The sequence below is a fragment of the Camelus bactrianus genome, chromosome 15 (assembly GCF_048773025.1).
Source record: "Camelus bactrianus isolate YW-2024 breed Bactrian camel chromosome 15, ASM4877302v1, whole genome shotgun sequence".
In the NCBI taxonomy this organism is placed as follows: domain Eukaryota; kingdom Metazoa; phylum Chordata; class Mammalia; order Artiodactyla; family Camelidae; genus Camelus; species Camelus bactrianus.
This window is the reverse complement of record NC_133553.1, coordinates 19,406,530-19,424,704: the sequence shown is the minus strand read 5'-3', so window position 1 is coordinate 19,424,704 and position 18,175 is coordinate 19,406,530. Positions and strand designations below refer to the sequence as shown.

Sequence of the window (18,175 nt, the reverse complement as noted above, 5' to 3'; positions counted from 1 at the left end):
GCTGCGCGGGAGCACCCGCCGCCCCTGCCCTCCAGGGACCCTCGCGGGACCTACACCTCTCAGGACTCTGGGGGCCGCAGAACGGGCTGGGGGCGCCACTGCCGGGATCCCTGAGGGCCCCATCGGACAAAGACTGCAGCCCCTGCGCGTCTTGGTGGCCCTGGCGCGCGCGGGCGCTCGTTTGTACCGGAACGGTTTGGGATTGAATGAAGCAACGCGATTGGAGCCCGCCCGAGAGCGGGAGAGGATTCCCCACCCTACAGAGCCCCACCTCTCCGAAAACATCTCTCGAACCCGTTTCGCGGTTCCGGGCAAATGGTTTTGCAAATGAGGTTGGTACAAATGCCTGTAAAACGCCCCTGGCCGCAAGAGAAACGCGTTGCTGCGACGATTTAGATAACCTGTACCTGGGTGGGAGTGCAGGGTCCCTGAGGTCGGGCAGATTTGTGGAGTGATCGGTGGTGACCGCACTGCCTAATGGTTAGGGCTTGCGGGCTACAGAATCTCAGGGTGCATTTGCAGTGTCACTGGGACAGGTCCCCTGACTTAGAAATTTGGCGCTCTCCTTGGTAAAATGGGACTTGTAGCCATACTTAACCTGTGGGATTACTAACAAAATGAGATTAAATGAGAAAATTCATGTAAAATGCGAAGTCCTTTGTAAACCTTCAAGTTAATAACAGAGAGAGGGCCTTTGATGCAGTTTCCCACAGAAATCGTGTCTGATGTCAGACCACTGTCCTCTGTGACAACGTTGTTTTAAAAACTGCAAACTGAGCAAAAATTCCTGAGAAAAAGTTCAAAGAATGATTGAAGAACTAGGAATTCATTTACTGCTTATTGCGCATCAGAGAGCCTGAAGAGAGTGTTGAAAACCTCCATTGGGGTGAGGGTGGAGACATGAACTTTGTAACAGTTTTCATTTTACTTTGTACACGGTCTTTCAGATTTGCCATAGACTTTTGCCTTGCACGTGGCAAAACGCCAGAAATGATTGAAGAAAAAGAAGTGTTAAGATCCAGGCAAGAAATGATTAACCAGGAAAAGCTCCAACAGCTCCACACAGTCAGGGCTGTCACTGAGTGAGACTCGATTTTTCGATTTCAAGATATGCTACTTTAAATAGGTGGGGGTAGGGAAGATACCCTCCCTAGCGAGGTCTGTTTCTTAAAGTACTGCATACTATTTAAAGTAGTCTCAAGTCTCAGAAGAAAGATCAATGACAATCGCATCTCTTAGACGAAGCAACAACTGAAACTTTGGTCTTTGACCGTTTGTTTTAAAGCAACACTCAGACGTTGTCAATTTTACCTCACTTCCGCATGCAGCTCCAGGAAATGGATGTTTTTATTGGTAGTTTTATATCTGATAAAGCCATTATCACATCTCACAAAATTATCAATAATTCCTTGGTATCCTCTAATACCCAATTCACATGCCAGTTTCGGGTAATCAGTATTTGAAATACTTGGGATTGCTGTCCCAGGCACCATGTGCTTTTTATCTTTAGCTCCTATTATATCCTGTAGGTACAGGAACCATAAAGCATAACCAGAAACTATGACTTCATTTTCTGTTGAACTACCACGAGGCAAGGGGGAAAAGTCACCCATCCTCCCCTTCACCGCCTCCCACCTCTGAGTCATTCAGGCATGCCCTGTCCTCCCCTACATCGGGTTTCTACTGCTCTGACTTTACAAAGGAGGAAGCAGGGGCAGAAGTCTACGTGGTTCTGCTGGGCGGTCAGGCTGGGCGGAGACAGCCGGGCCAGGCTTCTGGTCTGCAGTGCCTCCTCTCTTGTCCGCGTACAGGAGAGGGAAGGGTCGGGCCCGACCAGGCGGCCCAGTCACCAGAAGACAGGACGCCGCAGCAGCCGCCCAGCGCGGAGCGCTGGGATCCTCCCAGGATCGTCCCTTTTTCCCCCTGGCGCCCGTTTTGACAGCTACTCCACGATTGGTCCGTGAGACAGGCCCCGCCCCCAACTTCCGAGAGGCTGCGCTCATCCAGTGTTTTGGGATTCCAGCCCCGGCCACCGCAAGCCCCGCCCCCGTTTCCGGCGGCCGGACCCCGAGTGGTTTCCTGTCCACCGTCGCTCGCGGGCGGGTGTGGTGACCTCTAAGGGGCCCCTCACCCACCCCCAGGTAGAGTCACTGCGGCCCGAGGAGCTCAAGTGATTTTCCCAAAGCCACTCATCACTATTCAGTCACCATACTGGGGACCGTCGTAATAATGCTAATACCGATAACGCCCCAGCCACTGGGCACCTGGACCAGGTGATTTACACGTTTAATCCAGACGACAGTGTGAGGTAGGTATTTTTAGCCCTGTTCTTCGGATGAGACTAAGGCCTGAGAGTCAAGGAGACTGCCCAAAGTCACACAGCTCCTTAAACTTCATAGCTAGAAATTTTCTCTCCCAACTTTTTATTAAGAATGTTTTTAACACACAGAAAAATGGAAAGAGTTCTACAGTGTTCACCCATCACCTAGGATTCAACTGTTGTTTCTCTTTTACCATATTTGCTTTTTCCCCCTCTATGGTGTGTGAGGCTTTTGTTTTTTCTGGATCATTGGAAAGTGAGGTGTAGATAGGACACCTCATTCCTAGATATTTCAGCATATTACAACATGCAGCTCCTACAAATAAGGGCGTTCTCTAACGTAACTGCAATACCATATTCAGTCCTAAGAAAACTAACATTAGTTCTCTAATACCACCTAATATCTAGCGCATAATCAAATTTTCCCAGTCATTTCAAATATGCCTTTTTGTTTGTTCATTTTTGATGCAGGATCCTATTAAATGGATGGATTACATTTGGTTATTGTATCTTTGTAGTCTCTTAATTTGAACAACTCCTCCACTTTTTTTTCCCCCATGACATTGACTTTTTGAAGTTCAGGCCAGTTTTCTTGTAGAATGTCCTGCATTCTGTGTTTGCCTGATGTGTCTTCAGTGTCATTTAACTTGTTCTTCTAATCCCTGTATTTACTGTAAACTGGAAGTTAGAGTTAAAAGCTTTACTAGATTTAGCTAATTTTTTGTGGGTATGCTAAAATACACATTCGCTAAAATTTACCATTTGAACAATTTTCAGGTGTGCAATTCAGTGGCATTAAGCACATTCACAGCATGCAGCCATCACCACCATCCATCTCCAGAACTTTTTATCATCCCAAACGGGAACTCTGTCCCCATGAAACACTAGCTTCCCATTCCTGCCTCCCATTCTTGTAGGCATCTTGTTCTACTTTCTGTCTATGTGACCTCCTACAAGTGCAATCTTACAATATTTGTCCTTTTGTGTCTGGCTTGTTTCACTTAGCATAATGTCTTCAAGGTTCATCCATGTTGTAGCCTGTGTCAAAATTTCATTCCTTTTTAAGGCTGGATGATATTCCACTGGGTGGCTATCCCTCAGCTTGTTTATGAGATTTCCTTTCTGCAGCCCATCAGCCATTCCCTCCATGGAGTTCTTTTGTTTCCCAACCACCAGGAAGCAAGGTCAACCCTCCTCAAAACTGAGCTAATCTCTGTGTGGCTCCAGAGCATCTCCTTTCTCTTTCTGAACTTGACATTCCCTTTTCAGACCTTCAGGGTGCGCAGAGTCCTTTGTTGAGGAAAAAGCATCCTCAGAGAGCAGGAAGACACAATACTTCATCCCAAGTGTGACTTGTTAGCTGTGGGATTTCAGAGCGAGGCAGTGGGCTGAGGGTGGGGTTGGGTCAGCCTCCCTGTGCCCTCCAGTCCCTCTGCGAACCCCAGAAAGCTTGCCAAGGGACCTCTCTCTCCACATCTCCTCCTGTGGAAGCACACCATCTTACACGGGGGCCCTGTTTTTCCCTTCCTCCTCCCAGCAGGGCCTTTACCTGCTCTTCTGTCAGCCCTGCTCTGGTCTTCCTTCGCCTGGGTCCCCTCCCCTGAAGGCTGTGTTTCTGCCCCTCCCAGGCTTTGTCTGAAGGAGGGGATTTCCCACAGATTGACTTGAAAAAGAGACAAATAAGTCAGAATGTAAGGCCATGATTTTGCAGGCTCGGGGTTAATTTATTTCCTTACCAAGTTCAGTTTTCAGTTGGCTTGTTTCTGAATAATTTTTTCTCTAATAGTTTGCTTCCCTGGATAAGGAGGCCGCAATATTGACTTCTAAGTACAGTGGGGTGTGTGTGTGTTGAGGAATGGGGGTGCAGCCAGCTTTAATGTTTAATGTTATTCTGAACTGGTAGACATAGAGCAACCTATGCTAACAGGACGCAAGTCCTGCCATTAGTGAGTGAGTAGGGGGCTGAGGGGGAGGAACAGCGTGGTCAGCTCCAGCACGGAGATGAAACTCCCCAGGCTACTCTCACCAGCCACCACCTTAGCTAAATAATAACTTTAGGAGAAAGAGAAGCAAAACCCAGGAAAACCAGCCCTACAAAGCCCTGATGATTCACTTCCGAGATGCCAGTGCTTGTAGACTAGATCCGTGTAGTGCAATAGAAGGACCAACACTGGATTCAGGTCTGAATACATGACCTGAGATGACCTTGGACAAGTCACTTGATATTTCTGAGCCTGTTGCTTTACTGATAAAATGGGTGTGATAATTTCCACCTCACAGGTTGAACCTAAGGATTAAATGGGGTAGGATATTTAGTTCAGTCCTTTCCACTTAGTGAGCCTAGCTGATGTCTCTTAGTTCATTGGGATATAAAATTTCCATTACTCCAATGTGTTTTTCTTAGTTTCCTATTTTCGGTTTGTTTCCAGGTCCTCACTTACCCACAGCCCTGGAGTCACTATTCCAGCTCCTTCTCTCTCCGTCTCTCTTCTGTCTCGTCCCCACCACCACCAGAGAATTCCTCAGTGCAGGTGAGCAAAGCAGAAGCAGCGCTTAGCACCCCAGCCAGAGGGCCCTGCGGCACCTCCTGGCCATCACGAATCGGGGCCAGGCTCAAGTGGAGAACCAGGCCCAAGTGTCTCAACAAAGCCCCTGGGCCTCCTGGCCTAATTCCTAGTCCCACTGAAGCGTCAGTCCCCTGACGTTCTGACCTGAGGCCTGTCCTAACAAGCCAGGTCCGATGAGATCGTGCTGAAGGGCGCCATCTTCCCACAGGCCGGCTGCGCAGCACGTGCCTGTCCCAGGCGGCCCCTTGACGACTTTCTGCAGCCTGGTGTGGCTGGTGTGCTGTAGGGCTGCCTCATCGCTCCGAGGCATTGCCCATTCTGTCCGAGGGGCCCTCCTAGGCCGTCAGGTTGAGCGTGGGGACAGGGAGGAAGGAGGCAGTGCTGGGGAGTGGGTTGGTTGAATTAAAGAATGAGGAAGAAGGGACAGAATGGCTTAGAGGTCTTAAACCTAGACTGTGACTCCCAGCTTCCCCACTGGCTAATGAACATCAGTTTCCCCAGTAGTAAAACAGGCATAATAACCGTATCTAGAACCTACTGCATAGGATGGTTGTGCGGATTAATTTGAGTTGTTACATGTAAAACACTCATGAAACTTCCCAGAACATCAAAAGCAGTAATAAATATAAGTTGCCATTAGTATAATTTGTCTAACGAGTCTCTTGTAATAAACATGAAGGCCAGCTGCAGTTTTTCACCGTTATAACAACGCTGCAGTGTACGTCTTCGTGTTTCCTAGAAGTAGAGTTACTGGGTCGAATGGTGTAAACATGTGAAATTTAGAGAAGTGCCAACAAGCTGCCTGTTAGCATGCTGGCCAATCGCCATCGCTGGCAGTGTCTGGGAGTGGACTTTTCTCTGCATCCTGACCGTCAGTCTTCATGGATGGAGACTTACATTTCTTTGTCTGAATCTGAATGTATTTGACTATGAGTGAGATTGAATATGGACATACAAACATTTATATTTCTTCCCTGAGTTTCCTGATATTTGTCTACTTATTGATTGGGCTATTTATTTTATTTTATTTTATTTTTTAAAAATTTTAGTGGAGAGGCAATTAGATTTTTATTTATTTATTTTAGAGGAGGTACTGGGGATTGAACCCAGGACCTTGTGTATGCTAAGCATGTGCTGTACCACTTGAGCTGTACCCTCCCCACTGAGCTATTTATTTTCATACTGATTTATAGGAATTCTATATGTTATGCTTGGATGGTACGTCTTTTTCTATTATATATGTTGCAGTTATATTTCCTGGTTTTTCATTTGTGTTTTTCCCCTTTTTTCCCCTAAATTATAACTTCATTTTGAAAGAATTTAAGACACAAGAAGTTGCAAAATTAGTACAGAGAGTTCCTGCATACCTTTCCCCCAGGTTCCCTTAATATCTTACATAACCATCAGTGGATTGTTAAAATCAGGAAGTTGACGTTGTTGCAATCCTATTAAGTAAATTACGAACCTTATTTGGATTTCACCAGTTTCTATGTGCACTGGCGTGTGTGCATACGTGTATGTGCATACACAGTTCTTGGAAATTTTATCATATGTGTAGATTTGAATAATCATCACCAAATCAGGATACAGAACTCTCCCATCACCAGAAAGAAAATCCCTGTGCTATTTCTTAATAGTCACACCCTCCCTCAACTCCAACTCCTCGCAACCACCAATCTGGTCTCCATCCCCGCAATTTTGTCACTTAGAAATGTGGTATAAGTGGAATCACAGTGTGTAACCCTTGGAGATTGGCTTTTTTTCACTCAATGTAATGCCCTTGAGATGCCCCAGGTTGCTGAGTGGATCAGTAGTTTGCTCCCTTTCATTACCGACTGGTGTCCGTGGTGTGGATGAGCCACCGGGTGCAAGATATCTGGGTTGTCTCCAGGTCTGAGCTAGTGCAGCGCAAGCTGTTAGGAATGTTTGCGTGCAGGTTCTGGTGTGAACGTACATTTTTATTTCTCTGGGGTAGATACTCAGAGGTGTCATTGCTGGGTCACGTGGTGAGTATATGTTTAACTTTGCAAGAAACTCTTGTGCAGAGTGGTTGTGCCATTTACAGCCTCACCAGCAAAGAACGAGAGCTCCAATCGCTCCACTTCCTCACAAGCACTTGGTGTTACCCGCGTTTCATTATTTTAGCCGTTCTAATAGGCGTGTGGCATTGTCTTATCAGAGCTTTAATTTATATTTTCCTCATATTGAACATCTTTTCCTGTGCATTTATTTTCAGTCCATGTCTCCTTCTTGTGGAAGTGTCTCTTCAAGTCTTTTGCTCCTTTCGAATTCATTGGCTCTTGACTGGGGGTGATGAATGCCAGGAGACATCAGCAATGTCTGGAGACATTTTTGGTTATTTCTTACTGTTGAGTTTAGAGCGTTCTTTATTATATTTTGGATGCCAAGTCCTTTGTTGGATATACAGTTTGCAAATATTTTTCCCCAGTCTGGGGCTTGTTCGTTTATTGTTTAATATCATTTACGGTGTCTTTTACCATTCAAAAGTTTATGTTTTTTTAAAACTTTATTTTATTTATTTTCTTTTTTATAGAGGCACTAGGGATTGAACCCAAGACCTCGCACAGACTAGACACGCACTATACTGCTGAGCTATTCCTGCCCCCAAGAAGTTTACAAATTTTTATATGGTAAACTGTTAAACTTTTCCTTTTCTGGTTTCTGGTTTTGCTGTCCTGCTCAAACACCACACGAAGATACATTTTCTCATAGAACATTGATAGCCTGTTTTTCACATTTAAATCTCCAATCTGCTGAATAAGGCTGAGACCAAGCTCAACTTTTTTTTAAAATTGATAGCTAATTATTCTAAAATTCTTACTGAATAATCCATCTATCCTTTCTATTCTAATTCTAAATGTTTCTTTATCCTTTAGAATACAATACTAAATTTCCATAGGTACATGATCTATTTCTGGATTCTCAGTTATGTTTCACTGATCTATCACAGACCTGCTCCATATTCTTTTAATTATTGTTGTTATATAATTGATTTTTTATGTCTCTAGGGTATGACTGTCTCATTAATATTCTTTTATTCAAAAATTTCTAGGCTATTCTTTTTTTTTAACATTTTTTATTGATTTATAATCATTTTACAATGTTGTGTCAAATTCCAGTGTTCAGCACAATTTTTCAGTCATACATGGATATATCACACTCATTGTCACATTTTTTTCTCTGTGAGCTACCATAACATTTATTTCTAGGCTATTCTTGAAGTTACTTGTCTAGATGAATTTTATAATTTATATGTCAAGCTCCAAATTAAAGTAAACTAAAAACATAATGGAATTTTTAAGTTATAATTGCATTGAGTTTATAGATTATTTGGGGGAAAATAATATCTTACCATGTCTTCCCATTCATGAACATGGTATACTTCTTCATTAAGGTTTTGTTCAAAGACCACCATCTGGGTTTTATAATACTCTTCTTGTAGGTTTTACACGTTTCTTGTAGGGTTTAATTCTCGATATCTTTATAGCTTAGCACTTGGTCCTTCTTTATGTTCTGTGGCCATTACACGCTGACTCCCACTTAGAGCCATTGCAGTAGCTGTTCTCAGGGCCTGAGATGCCCTTTCTCCTGACCTCTTTCATGGCTGACTCACTCCCCTCATTCAGACATCAGCCTCATGTCACCTGTTGGTCACTCATGAACACACCACCCTATTTTAATGTTTTGCATAACACTTATCAGTCTCTGAAGTTTTTCTTTTTAGAATGTAAGCTCACAAGAATCAGGACCCATCAAGCTGTGTTTATGGCTGCATTCCCAGCACGGGATCCCAGTATGTCCTTGATGAATGTTATTGAATAAATGACAGGAAAGTGAATCAAGCATATCTATGATTTGGCTTAACTTCACTCCCTTTATCCCAAAGTATCTGTTGATGTTTGACACACATTTTTTATTATGTTAAATAAATTTCATTATTTTCCTAGGTCACAGTGAGTTTTTATGAGGAATGTTGAATTTAATCAAAAACTCTTTTGGCATCTGCCAATAACATTGGGTGATTTTTCTCCTTAAGTTTATTGATGCAATTTGCTACATTGCATCTAGACTGATATTAATGATAACAGCAACTCATACACAGCATGTACTGCACATACTTACCTTCCTAAACACTTTTTGTATTTACATATTTTAACTTATAACAACCCCATGAGGTAGGTACATCATCATCCCCATTTTACATATGAAGGAAGTGAAACAGACAGGTTAGGTAACTTACCCAAAATCAAACAGGTGGAACCAAATTTGAACCTCTTCAGTCTTGTTCCTGAATCTGTGCTTTTAACTACAAAGTTAGTCTCTGTCAGTCTTTTATTCTTTTATTACTCTACTGGAACCAGTAGGATTATTTAGGTTTTGCATCATTTATAAATAAAAGTGTTAATCTTTTATTATATTCTCTATTCTTACATAGTTTGGAATTCAAGTAATTTCATTAGAATAAAATTAAGAATTTTTACATATTTTTCTTTGCTCTGATATAATTTAAAAGATCTATTTGTTGTAAGTTTGATAGAATTTGCCTGTAAAAACTATCAAGGATTGCCACCTTTTTTGTGCAGAGGGAGGTGAACATTTGACAGCTTTTCCACTTCCTCCTATGAGGTGAATATATTCAGTGTTTCTATCTGTACCTCAGTTAGGGGTCAGTTGAGAATAAAAGAAACTACTGTAGCTAATTTAAGCGGAAGAGGATTTACTAAGGGGAATTAGTGCTTCTAAAATTATTGGAAGAGCTACAGGGATGAGCTCAAGGTTGGGCCTCCAGGAGCAACTCCCAAAACACTGTAGAACTGGTCCCCCAAGGGAGCTGCGACCAGTGCTGTGATCAGTGGACTTGGATCAGGAGCCCAGTGCCCCATTGCTAGGTTCTGGTCCACACTGCCTGCCACCAAGTGAATGCTCTATGCCCTTCCTCTTGACACCCATGTAACTATAAACTGCTATCTTTTTCTTTGAACTTCTAATTTCGAAATAATTTCAGATTTACAGAAAAATTACAAAGATATTACAGAAAGTTCCCATATACCCTCCATTTAGCTTCCCCTAATAATGACATCTTACATTTGTTAAAACTAAAAAAAAACAACAACAAAACAAAACAAAAAAACCCCACCACAGTGTCGGTGACAATGTTGGTGCTATACTATTAACTACAGACTTTATTCAGATTCTACTAGATTTCTCACCTAGGTCCTTTCTCTGTTCTAGGATCCAATCCAGGATCCCACATTGCATTTAGCAATTTTAAAGACTGAAATCATTAATGTCCTTACATATTCTTTTGAGTATGCTTTGTACAAATCCCACAGATTTTAACAGGTGGCAACCTCATTTTTGTATTTTTTCTAAATAGTTTGAAATTTTGGTTTTTATTTCTACCTTCATCTGAATTATTTAGAAGGTCAAAAATGTTAATTATTCATGTTGGTTTGATTTCAGTTTTGAATATCCTTTAGTTTCCAGTCTCTGTTTTTATTGCATGGTGGTTAAAAAATGTGGCATGTACTTTTTCTTTTCTTTCTCATTACAAAAAAATTTTTTAAGTGTAGAGAATCTAATTTTTAATTTTTTGAGAAACTGCCATATTGTTCTCCAAAGCGCCTGCACCATTTCACATTCCCACCAAGAGTGCACAAGGGTTCCAATTCCTCTACATTCTCACCAACACTTATCTTATTTTTTTTAATAATTGTTATTGTGGTTTTGATGTACCTTTCCAGCACTAACTTTTATGGGAGTATTTTAACAGGGGGAACAATGTAGAGTTTGGAACAAAATTAATATTGTTATCTGCTGCATATCACATAACCCTGCTTAGCAAAAAAGCTGAAAAAGTTTGAGAAGAGACCAGATTCATTTGAGGTGGCACATGTAAATGGAGGGCCGTGACTTTAGTGTGTGGCCTTTGGAGTCAGACATACAGAGGCTGATCCTCCCTGCCGCATCCTGGCTATGTAACTGGACCGGCTGCTCTGTCACCGAGCTTTACTTCCCTCATCTGTAAAATGGGGTACTCGTACTGCGGTAGGATGTTATTAAATCAGAGAATTCACGGCAGATCTAGCTGAGTGCCTGGCACAGCGTAATTCTCAATAAATGTTAGCTATTATGATGATTGTGAGCTTTGCTCCAGGGATTTCCAAGGCCCCCCTGTACCCACCATCCAAAAGCCCCACTGTGTTGCCTGATGAGCCCCAGGGAGGTGTCGCTGTCCTCTCTCTGCCTGTGCCTGATGGGAGGCTTATCTTGGCTCAGCCCCATGCCATGCGGGGAGATTACAGAGGTTGGTGACTGGGCCTGGGAGATGCACGTTTTAAAAAACCTGCAGAATCACGCTTTGGGTGGGCTGACCTAACCCAAAGAGGCAAAAAAATATTCCAGAGAGACAGGGCAGGATGAGGTGGTGGAAAGTGTGGACAGGGGCGAGATTCCTGGGTTCCACACTCAGCGCTGGTCCTGATGCACTTTGATCTCATCTGTCCCATCTCACACGAGGCAGAAATCCAAGTCCTTACAAGGCCCTCGAGGCTCATGAGTTTAACTGGGTCACACGCTCATGCACTTCTGAGTTTAGAAACTACATCTAATAGAAGTAACAAGTTACTCATTTTTATTTTAAAAATCAATAAAATTACATAACCCTATCTTCTGCGACACTACTCTCTTTTTGTGTACTTAACGTGTCCTTTCTCCTTTAAGTACTGTAGTGAACTCACAGTCTTTCACAGACCTATTTTAGCAAATCATAAATATTGATATTGAAGTAGAACTGCCACATGATCCAGCAATCCCACTTCTAGGTATTTGTCTGAAGGAAATGAAAATATTAACTCGGAAAGATACACAGATATCTGTTCCCCCATGTTCACTGCAGCATTATTTGCAATAGCCAAGACGTGGAAACAATCTAAGTGTCTTTCAGTGGATGAATGACAAAGAAAATGTGGTATATACACACAGTGGAATATTACTCAGCCATAAAAAGAAGGAAATCCTGCCATTTGCAACAACATGGGTGGACCCTGAGGGCATTGTGCTAAGTGAACTAAGTCAGACAGAGAAACACAAATATTGTACAACCACATTTATATGTAGAACCTAAGGAAAAACCCTCATGGATACAAGGAACAGATTGGTGGTTGCCAGAGGGCTGGGGCAGGGGCTAGGGGAAGTGAGTGAAGGAGCTTAAAAGGTATAAACTTCCGGCTAGAAGATAAAGAAGTCCCGGGGATGTCATGTACAGCATGGTGATTGTTGTTAATGTCCTGTATCCTCTATCTGAAAGTTGCTCAGAGCAGATCTGAAAAGCTCTCATCACAAGAAAAAACAGCTGTAACTATGTGAGGTGATGGATTTACTGTGGTGATCATTCTGCAATACATACACATATCGAATCATTATACTGCACACCTGAAACGAATTTAATGTCAATCACACCTCAAAACAATAATAAATATCGGCACTGGTGCACAGCGAAGTCAGTGGGATGTTGGCAGTCCCTTGGTTCCTTCAGTGCCACCCTGATGTGTTAGATGGTCCTCTTGATTCCTGGGGGCAACAGGACGGTCCAGGCTCACCTGACTTACTTCCTGCCCCAAGACATGGAATCAGCTCTCCTCCCAAAGCTCAGTTCCTCCTGTTGGATGACAGTATGGAAGGGCCGACCTGGGTGTCCCTGGGGAGAAGGTGGGGCGCAAAAGGGCTGCTAGTGTTAACTCATTTTGTTTTGTTTTGTTTTAACTTTTTTTCTTTTGGGGAGGGAGGTAATTAGGTTTATTTATTTATGTATTTTTTCATAGAGGTCCCAGGACCTTGTGCATGCTAAGCAGGCACTCTACCGCTGAGCTGTACCCTCCCCGATGCCTGTTTTTAGCAGAAGCAGTCACTGGACAAGGGAAGTTTTCCCAAGGTAGTGAGTTCCCAATGTGTTTTCTAATTTTGCATATTGAGGGTTTTATCCGACTGAGTGTGTGTGCATGTGTGTGTGTGTGTATGTGTGTGTGTGTGCATGTGTGTGTGTGTATGTGTGTGTGCGTGCGTGTGTGTGTATATGTGTGTGTGCGTGTGTGTGTGTGCATGTGCGTGTGTGTGCGTGCGTGCGTGTGTGTATGTGTGTGTGCATGTGCGTGTGTGTGCGTGCGTGTGTGTGTATGTGTGTGTGTGTGTGTATGTGTGTGTGTGTGTATGTGTGTGTGTGTGTGTGTGCGTGTAAAGAGCTTCATGGACAATGAAGACGTTCTACTTCAGTGATGGTAAGGACAGTAAGCGATCAGGGAGGCCTGACTCAAGGCTGCCACAAACCCTGCTGGCCTTGGGGATAGTTTTATGGGCTCAGCATAGAGTATTTTCCCTTTGGGATTACAAGGTCCTGAGGCCGGGCACTATCGCCAGTTTTCTGGGCCCCACACACTCTGGGTTTTTGTCCCTCGTTTAAAGGGTCATCCAGCAATCACCCTCAAATACATCATGAGGTCTCACTAATCTCCCTTCTCCTATACTTGAATCTCCTCTTGTCTTTCCATCGCTGGCACCCTCCCTGGTCAGACCCTGGAAGGGCAGGAGCTTTCCAATGCTTCCCACTTGGGGAGCAGGACCCAAGTGATTCAGCTCATTGAAGCACCAACCCCCTCCTTAAATCCCACACCCCACCCACCGCCAGCTGCCCACCCCATCTCTCCCTCCCTGTTCCAGGCTACAGCCAGTCCTGCAATTTCTCTTGGCCCTGAGCCCTTCGCAGCCTGCCCCACCAACCCTGGGCTCTGCCCTCTGCTCCAGCACCATGGACCCGCGTGTCCCATGCTCACCATGCAGTTCTGCCCAGAAGCCCTTGCTCATCCAGCCCCTCGCCTCCTCCGTTCTCCTTCTGATTCTTGAGCACACAGCTCAGGCACATTTCTCTGGAGCCACCACTTGCCCTCCTCTTGCCCTGCACTGGGCTCTTATCCAGCCTGCTTTCCATCCTGCTTGTTTTTGGAGCCAAGCTCTCCAGTTGTTCTATCATTCCCTGACTCCTCATGAATTATTTTTTGCTTACATGTGGTAGTTGTTGGCAACCCAGAGCCCTGACCCACACCCACTGGAGCAAGCTGCCCCTTCTCCATGATGCTCCCAGGAGACCCCATTGGTGGCATTCTAACCCTCTGCTTAAGGATCTGTCCTCCACTCTAGACCATGAGCGCCTTGCATCTTACTGTCTCTGCATCCTCAGGGTCCAGCCCAGATGCTCAGTGTTCTGTCTCTAGCCTTGGCTGTGTCTGACCATGGCAATCCCAAGCAAGTGCTCTCTCTGCTGCCGCCTCTCTCTGACTGGGTTTCACCAACACTAGTTGCTCATCCATTAGAGCAGCTCTCTTTCTTCCTTCAGACCTTGGTTAAAGGAATTCCAAATCCAGTGTCATTGTCTGGAAGCCACAAGCAGGAATAATGGCTTTGACTTCAGTCCCCACACTATTCCTAAGAATGAGGAGGCAAAACCTCTTAAGAACCCAACACGTTTGTTTGCCTTTGGGCCGCACACGGGGGCTGCTTCAGCTGTGTGTGTTTCCAGTGGCTTGTCTTGGCTTTTTGGCAAAGGAAGAAATGGATCCAACCATTGACCCCTGGCTGCATTGCTGCTGTGTTTAGTGACCCCTGACGCCTTGAGACTTCTGCTGTCAGGGCCGTGTGACAGTGAGCCTGAGCAGTTCACCCTGCTTTCACAGAGACCCTGTGCGCCCCTTTAACTCTCCAGATGTAGGACCAAGAATAGCTTTTGTCTGCGATATTACGCCTAAGCCTGCGGAGAATGGCTCTTTGGGGCAGCTTGCACAGGGCCAGGGCTGGGTTTCGGAAGCACCAAGGACAGCTGCCTGCCCAGTTGGCTCTACAGGGTCCGCACAAGTCCATGGGAACACGATTTTCCCCTCTGAACACTGGTCTCTAAGAAGCACTCCTTGAATGAAGGTTCTGGGAAATGTTACCCCCTCAGTTCCCTCCTGGAGGTCCCGTTAGCAGATTGAGAGCCTGAGAATCCTGCAGGAAAGAACTCTGTTAACCTCATTGACCAAGACTGAAATTGGAACAGGTAGATGGTACCCTGGGATCCTGGGCCACCACCTGGCCTTCACCCTCGGGGTCTTCCTCAGCTACAGGAGGAGGTGTGGGAGGAAGACCCCACTCTGCTCTCACTGGCCTTTCCGGGAAGAGGGAGAAACCATTTCAAGGTCAACTTCTTTTTTCCAGCACCATGGATGCATTAAGAGAAAAAGCGTTTGAACTAAAGCAGGTATATACATATGTGTGTGTGTGTGTGTGTGTGTGTATAAACACTTCATTCCACTAAAAGCCCATCTCCACTCCAACGTGCCCACTCATCCTTGACCAGTGGTAAAGCTGATGATCGCTGACAATTACCGGGCACCTGCTGTGTGGTGTGTGTGCCCTGTCTTACAGTCACGGTTCTAACCGTTACCACCTTTAAGGATGTGCAGAGCACGCTCCTCAGCACATAACAGGCGCTCCACAAGTTGCATGGTACACCATGCTGTGTTTTCATCTTTGTGAGTTGATATAAAGGTCTTAGAAATCTCTGTATTTCCTACAGCCCTGAGTAGGCTGCCTGGCCCATGGTAGGACCTGATGAACAGTAAATTAAGGGTCATTGAAGGAACAGCCAGCGGTGCTGTGAAGTTGGGGGATGGAGCATGTCTCCTCAAATAAACATTCAATTCAAATCAAACAGTGTACTTTCCAAAGGGCATCGGTCAAGGCCCAAAGCTACGCTCACTTCCTTAACTTAAGGGCGGGTGGCTGCCCCATGTAGAGGTTCTGGGAACCCTCACTCAGCTTGAACTGGGGTTATTGTCCTGGAAACGTTTACCACTAGTGGTCAGCAGGGGGCAGGCTTGGCCTTCGTGTCGCTAACAGGTTCTTTCCCTCCAGGCTAGAAGCCAAGCAGGAGGCACTCTCTGCTCTCCAGGTGAGAGCAATTGTGATATGAAAAAGGACTGAGAGACAGAGAAGGAGAAGGGAGCTCAGGCTTCACATGCCGAGGCTGAGAGCAGGGGCCTGGGGCAGAGCTGTTTTTTCCATAGATGACACCAGGCCACAGGTCTTTTACAAAGGAGACATGCTAATCCATTTTCTAGTTATTGATACAGTCATGCTGAGCATCCAAAAGGGCACGATTTTGGAAGCAGGCAGACCTCTGTGGAATTTCTCTTCTCCTCCAGCTGGTGTGACCCTGGGAAGCTACACACTCAGTGGGACAGCCACCTGGCTAAGGGGCTTTGCCTACGCACCTCGTTCAGTCCTCCGGCAGGATGCGGAGAAGGGCAGTGGTGTGTGACACACACCAGTTGTGTGACCCCAGGCGAGGTATTACCGCCTCTCCAGGCCTCAGCTTGCTCATCCGAAAGGATGGCATTTAGACCCTGTCATCGCTAGGTGTCCTTTGAGCTCTGTCCCATTCTGCTCTCATCCTATGATGAGTTCAGTGCCAGAAGGTGAAACCAAGTTGTGCAGTGCTTGAGAAGTTAGCCCTGCCCGTCTCGGTACAGTGGCCGGCGTGTCCCCCATCAGTGCTCACCGGGCTGATAGCAGCCTTTAGCTGATTATATGTCCTCAGTTCAATTAACCAAACGTTTCTCATGAGCACTAGGGAATAACTGGCTTTCCCCATTAATTCTCTGGAAAAATGTCTTTTGGATTTTAAACCATCATCTTTTACCAGTGCATTTTGAGCCCACATCCTCTGAGTGCTTATTATGGGCCAGACCGTGTCGTGTGCTAATGGCTTGACATGAGTTACTGCATTTAATTTCATTCACTTTTCCGAGGGCGTGTATAGCTCAAGTGGTAGAGTACACAGTTAGCATGCATCGTCCTGGGTTTAATCCCCAGAATCTCCTCTAAGAATAAGTAAATAACTAAAAACCTACTTACCTCCCCCCACCAAAAAAACCCCTAAACTTTAAAAAATGACAGTTGAGTTTAAAACAAAAGAAAAAAATTTCATTCACTTCTCACAGCAACCTGACGAGGCAGGTGTTATTCATCCCCATTTGATGGATGAGGAAACTGAGGCACAGTGAGATTAAGCTACGCAGCTGATGCAGACCAGATTCACACCCGAATGTCTCCGTTCCCAAGGTGTCACTGCTCCACAAAGCTAACACTTGAGAACGGACTCCATTTCTGTGTTGGCCTTGGCTGGATGGTGTGCATGTGACCAGACATATTTCTGCTCTAGAGAAACAAACACTTTTGAAAGAAGAGTTTATGGATGGTTTGCCCTGCTTGACCCTGGAGAAGAAAAGTGGCCGTCACACCCCCTTCTCTCACACTAATCACTGATCAACAAGAGTTACTGAGGGCCAAGTACTAAGTCTAGTTGCTGGGGTCATTGCTAGGGACAGCAGGGAAAAAAACCCTGCCCCTGGGAGCTTATATTCCAGTAGGAGAAAAACAGAAGCAAACAATACACATAATTAATAAGTAAATTAAATTGTATGCTAGAAGGAGAAAGGGCTATGGAAAGAAAATTAGAGCAAAACAAAGAGAGTCTGAAGTGTAGGAGGGGAGATTTAATTTAAAATAAGCCTCCCCGTGATGATGAAATCGGGGGAGGGAGTGGGGATGAGAGAGGTGGATGGATTTGAGCTGTGCAGCTTTCTGAAAGAGTGACACACAGTCAGTGCAAAGGCCCTGAGGTGCATGTGTGTCTGGCCAGGTTGAGGATGAGCAAGGAGACCCAGGAGGCTGGAGAGGGATGGGAGAGGGCAATGGAGGTGGTCAGAAGTGGCCAGATTCTAGATATGTAATGAGAAGGCAGAACTAAGGGAGTTGCTGATGGTTTGAAGGTGAGGGTAGAGGAGTCGAGGAGGACCCCAAGTAAGGCTTTATCCAGATTTCCCAATTTTTCCCCCTCCTGTTGTTCTGTGATACAGGATCCCTCCCTGTGTTTTGTTGTCATGTCTCCTCACTCTCCTCCAATCCAGGATGGTTTCTTGATCTCCTTGGCTCCTCTCTCCTTTCTCCTTGGGCTCCAGGTCTGGGCAGGAGTCTGGGGCCAGGGTGGAGCTCGGGCCACCCGCCCAGGTAGCCCACCCCAGGAGAGGAGCGGTGAAAGCCGAGTCTCTCCCTAGCCTGGTCCCGGGCTCACTGCCGCTCTTAGCCCAGGGACTGCCAATCCCTGGTCACCATGGCCACTGCTGATCAACAGAGCTGGGTCTGGGAGGCAGCAAAACCTCCCCCTTGTGTTGCC

General features: G+C 45.2%; 1 long non-coding RNA gene across 2 annotated transcripts in view; it reads left to right on the top strand.

Moving 5' to 3' along the window:
* Positions 1-209: 209 nt before the first annotated feature.
* The window catches only part of LOC105076031 (uncharacterized), a 23,797-nt gene continuing 5,831 nt past the window's right edge, over positions 210-18,175 (top strand). The window contains exons 1-4 of one of the 2 annotated variants that reach the window (XR_012499209.1): positions 210-332; positions 948-2,308; positions 4,750-4,851; positions 15,154-15,196. This is a non-coding gene — a long non-coding RNA (uncharacterized LOC105076031). The remainder of the gene's footprint in view (positions 333-947; positions 2,309-4,749; positions 4,852-15,153; positions 15,197-18,175) is intronic. The other variant, XR_012499210.1, reaches the window with a different exon arrangement.